The following is a 5913-nucleotide window of genomic DNA, read 5'->3' on the forward strand; positions in this document are numbered from 1 at the left end:
CAAAGGTTCACAGATCAGTGTTCAGTGACTTAGTAAACAAAAGAAAACTTCCTATGAAAAGGGTCAGGTTTAACAACTGGACTGGAAATGAGTGAAAAAGCAGCCAGTGTCCAAAGATCCAAAGACCTTCAGAAGGCCTGGAGAACTATTGCTCAAGACCACTTAAAAATTTACAAGAAAGTCTGGCTCCTTGAAAACAGCAAAATATTTAAAAAATGGGGGGGTGACGTTTTTTTGCACAGTGTTGTTTTTAAGCTAACTAATATGCTTGACTTAAAAACTATAATTTCTTACTGACCTCGGTGCCTGTGACCGTTCTAATACTGACTACTATTAACTTTTTGACTCACAGCAGTTTTAAAGTAATAAAGGTATAAATCATCAGGCCTTGGAAACGGTGTGAAGATAACACCTTTTGTCTGTGTCACATTGCATAGTACTTCTCACCTCAGCGCCCAAACAATAAGGTTCAAGGTTTGTTGAACCTTCTAACCGTTTTGCTCTGGCAACCAAAGTTTAATGGCTTCTTCACCGTCATTGTGTGGAACTGAAAGCAGTCGTGTTTCTTTTATTTTTCTCCTGTAACATCACTGATGTGACACAACAGAAAGTTTTCACCTGCCGTGGCTTATCAAAGAATGAGTCACACTGGAACGAAAGCCAAGCCAGGGCTGTTTCTGATGAAGTACTTCATGTATATTCCCCCATTAGAAATGTTCCGGCCCTGCATTTGCGTCCACGTACGTCTTCACTTTCCCCACCTTTTTCCTGTTTCCTTGTGAACACAGAGGGTGAGGCCTGGAGTTTCAGGTTCAAAGTTGAAACGAGCACAACGCTGAAAAACCGGCAGGCTTTCTGCTCTAAAACACTCACTGGAGATTTAGTGTAAATGGGAAAAAAAAGGGGCAGACAGAGTGAAAGAGAGAGAGATTTGAAGTGTGTGCTGCTGCTGCAGACTCTTCTGGCAGTAGTAAAGTTGTATAGGGGAGCACAGTATGTATATCTGTGCATGGATCGAGGCCAGCCAGTTGAATTGTGCAGTGTAAGTGAAAACTTGACCTCATAACTGCTTAGTTTTAAATACTGCAGGAATTCATTTTCAGGAATTTTGTTTTCATAAATGAGGACAGGAAAGGGTAACAGTGGAAGCATAAATCAGGGATTTTTTTTTTTCTCTTCCCTCAGAATAAGGGACTTACATGAGTGTAATAATAAACATCTCTGTCAGAGATTGATGTTGGATGGGTCTGACTGAAGGCACGTAGTAGCTAAATTGTGCTTTAGCTGTGCCCAGCCCGGGCACCAGCTCTCCCCACAATTCCCACATTACGCGGAGGTAAAGCAGGAAGAAATGACAGACGTAATTTCCCTCTGATCAAACACTGTTGATCCGTACATTAACACGACAGATGCAATCTGTACTGGGCGCAAAATAATTGAATGTGCTGAAATTAGGAACTATTTTGAGGCATTTCCTCTCTTTAGAGCAGCAGGGCAGATTGGCTTAATTAAAGAGGGAAAAACAGGAAGTTTTAAAGTCGCGTCTATAATTAATTGGTTGCCTCAGCCAAAGGGTCTGCCTGGTCAGGGGCGCACAAGGAAGCAGCTCTGTTGTTGAACTGAGCCACTGGGTTCATACTACAGTCAAACTGTTGGCATACTTTAAAAAGAAACCACAGTTTGAGGTTAATTTTTGTATCATTGTGTATCAGTTGTGATGACTTTGTGCACACCAAAACAAGTAACAAATAGGATCCGTTGGGAAGTTGAACACCAACTGAGAGTTGTTATTGTTTATTTTGGGGTAAATCTGTTAAAAAAAAAAATGACTGAAACACAAAAAAGCGAAGACAAGAGCTGAGCAATAACGGATGTATTTGGATGTATTTATAACCTATAGCGCTTTAACACAAAGAAGTCCCTTTCATTCAAGGTTTTGCACACCCACCCACCCTCACACACACATACACTGACAGCAGCAAACTACCATGCAAGGAAAGATTTTTTAGAAAGGAATGTATGTTTTTTTTGTTTACAGAAAACAACAACTGGGGTTTGGCCCAGTTTAAGAGCAGAGCACAGTGTAATATAGCTTTTTTGTAATTCAGTAATCACATTACAGTTACTAAATAATGATGTCGTTACTCGACTTGTTCAATTATGTGCACAATGGATGGGTAGAAAAAAAATCATCAAAAGTGCCCTTTTCCTGCACTTCTCTTGCAATCAGCTGACTTCAGTTCCTGTTGCGAGATGAGAAAAATAACAAAGCCGTCTGCTGCTTTTCAGGAGTGGAGATGTGGACAGTACTTTTTTTTTTTTTTAAATTTAATTTAATGGAAGAAAAATGCCAGTTGTACCCGTGACATAAACTCTGTGCTAACACAGAGCATGCATGAGACCCACAGTCATGTATGCTGACTCCAAGCTTGATCTTCAGCAGGAAATAAAAACAGCGATGAGCAGTCAGACTTGTAGCACTGAAGTCTCTGTTTAAACCTCTTTCTATCGTCACCGTGGCCACAGGATCTTCTGTGTGAGGTCTTTGGGTTTGTTTTCAACTTTCTGTCAGCACTGAAATGCTAAAAATAAGATTCTATGTGTGTGTTCCCAATAGGACAAGGACTTGTGCCTGTGTTTGGAACTGTAGCTTAGGGTTTATATTATTATTACAATAAAAATAGGACAAATATAATAAATCTACAGCTTCTTACAAAAGCTCCATACATTTGTGCACATACATCTCTTTTAGTTTATTGCATATGGCTTGTATTTCTACTAGCTGGTCCATCCATTCTGTTAACCACTTACCCAGTTCAGGGAGGCTGGGTATATCCTGGACACATTGCCAGTCTATAACAGGATTTTGATGAGATTGAAGTAGAAAGAAAAATAGTTTATTTCAAGAAGAGTTACAAAATATGCTAAACATATCTCCTGTAACACATAAAACCCCATAAAAACCACTATCAGACTCACTTCCAGCCTAAGATAAGCAGTCATTACACTTGTAGATATGCTCCACAGATTGTATACAAAAGGCAGCTCTAACCACTGTGCCATCACCTTTTGTTTTGTGAACTGGCTGTTTTGAAGCCTGCTGAGATTTATCCTGTTAGATTTTTGGAGTTAGAAGGTCAGCTGGCAACGTGCATCTACAGACTCTACAAATGAATCACAGACTTCTCAGATGGTCTTTTTAGTTATTAATTACACTTGTATCCTATAAAAATGCTCTAAAAAGCACCAACATCATAATGCTGGCTGAAAAGTCCAGTTCAGTAGAGCTGTGCGATATGACCAAATTCTCATCTCCCGATATAAGACATCTATCGTCCGATAACGATATAAATCACAAAAATGTAATATTTTCTGTATATTCTGTGAATCTCGGGCAGCTCGACTTGCGTGAAGTGTTTCCAGCTGGACGTCGCGTACCTGGAGTCGAATGTTTTAACTGATGCATGAAACGATACATTTTAGACATAAGTTTTAACGGCCGCCGTTTTCTTTGTGAGTATTTATTTCACAGCGTGCTGCGGGGAAAAGCCTGTTCTAACGTTTGAGTCTAAGATTTATTTTTTAGCAACTGACGGCTCTTTTTTGCTTCTCATCCGTAAACACTCTGCATACTCTTTCAGTGATTCAGTTTATTTTGAAAAGTCTCAACAGGATCTTGAGCTTTAGTGTGAAAGGTTTATATGGAAAATAAACAAGCGGACACGCGATGGTTTTACCATCGTTGTTGCTAACGACAATGCATAAAAACAAACGCTTGTCTGTCTGTAGTGTGGTTATATTAAATGTAAGAGAAAGAGAGAACTTTAAGAAATTAATATAGCCACTACAGTGACCATCAAAATAATGAAAAAATATTGCTGTAAAGAGTTTATTTTGCGACACCACGAAACAAACGATAGCGTAAAATGAAACGATAGACATTTTTATATCGTCATCCGATGTATATCGTTATATCGAACAGCCCTACAGTTCAGTATATTGAATTTTTGTCTAATTTTCAGTATTTAAAATAAGAGTTTATACAGGTTGACATATTTCTCAAGCCAGCCTCAAGTGGCAGCTCGAGGTACTGCAAGTTTTGATATCTCCACCTCTGGAGTTTGCTACTTTAGCTTTGTGCTTGCTCTGCTAACCCTATCAGCTATATTGTACTTGCTGTGTAAACTGAATCAAGTGTCTTTGGAGAGTCTTCCATGGACTGCAATGGGGATTAGTGGTGATATTTTATGGAAGAGTTCACATTTGTACTCATATTTCCCCATAAATGTTAGCTTAGAGCGGGTTAGGGTTAACGGTATTGAGATGTCTCAAGCGACATCACGCACACGCTTAACTTCACATGTTTAGTGGTATGTCCCTCAATAACTGATGACTTAAAATACTAAAGTGATAATTAACTGGAATTCTTAAAGTTCTGAAATAGCTACCATTGATGTTTGAATGAAGCTAGTCAAACATGGACATTTTAACGAATCAAAGAGTGTGCTTTAAAACTAGCAAGTAAATTACTTTGTTATATTCTATTAATATTATTTTGCACATACTTGGGTGTTTTTTTGGATTATTCTCAACAGAGCATGAGATTTTAATGAGCTTGTGTATTTTCTGTTTGGGAGCCTGCCATGTGTCAGCTAGTTATTCACTTTAAATGCTCATTTGGTTATCAGGAGCGTTCACAAGAGTTCTCAGCAGATAAACGGCCAATCAGCAGACATGAGAGGAAACCTCGCTGGTCTCCTCTGTCAGGATGCAGCATCCTGTCGTTTCCTCATGATGTGGCTCTGATATCTTGAGCTGCAGATGAAAATTTATAACGTTTCCAGACTCCTGTGAGCTGAGCCGTGTTTACACAAGCATAGCTCATTCTGAGAGAGTGTGGGTGCTAAACTATGAGACTCTGCTTTGAATTCCTGAGAATCAGTTGGTAAAATCCCATCAAAAAATTCATAGCCTTATAGTGACCCGGGTGACTAAAGCTGTGACTCTCTGGAAGGCTGGAGACGTTAAGCTAAACAACTGCTACCAGCCAGGAAGGCTTGATTTCCCCCTGTTGTATATCCAAGCCAAACAGAGGCACACAGACACACATATAACAAATATAAAATCGTGAGTATGGAGCATGGAAATCACCATGTCTGAGTCATTATAGCTTTTCTGGGGAAAATAAAGCGCAAACAATGGCAAAGTCACAAAAAACAAACAAGAAAAGGAAAAATCCCATTATTTTTCACAATAGTCAGTCATTAAAAAAAGAAACAAACCCATTGGTCCAAGTGTCCCATGAAAGTCCCAACTGACTTCTGATCATACTTCAGCAGGAGAGAATTTGGTCTCCCTGTGGAGTCAATGATTAGCATATTGCTTGTTGACATATGTTTAATTGATTAAAACAGGTCTGCTGTGATTTCACTGTGTTTTGTTTTTAAAGGCTGGGGTTCTGACAGAAATACTCGGGGAAGTATTGCATTTGGCGGCGAGCTCGAGTTCCCATACACAAGAGCACTGAACTTAATTCAAAGCGCCTTGGACACAAGGCTGACTGTTGGGCTAGTAAGAGGGAGAGAGATAGCTGTAACCTTGCACTGAACTCCCAAGAATCTCAGTGTACTCCTTTGGATCACAGCAGCAGAAAATACTTACACAAGTTACATGATTTAGTGGGAAGCGTTTCAAAGCCCGGACCCCTTTAGGCAGAGGGCTTGCTAGTGAAATAACTTTTCCATGAGACACTAAGAGAGCTCTACCCCAACAAAACTGCCCTTGCATTGTTTCAAAAGAGGAACTGATTTGATATGCAAAGTTTGCCATGCTTGTCACAGGCATCACATACTTTGCTTTGTCCCTGCAAATATACACAAAAAGTGACAAGCAACAAGGCTAGAGGAGGACCAG

This window comes from Simochromis diagramma, unplaced genomic scaffold (genome assembly GCF_900408965.1).
Source record: "Simochromis diagramma unplaced genomic scaffold, fSimDia1.1 OVJJ01000205.1, whole genome shotgun sequence".
Lineage (NCBI taxonomy): Eukaryota > Metazoa > Chordata > Actinopteri > Cichliformes > Cichlidae > Simochromis > Simochromis diagramma.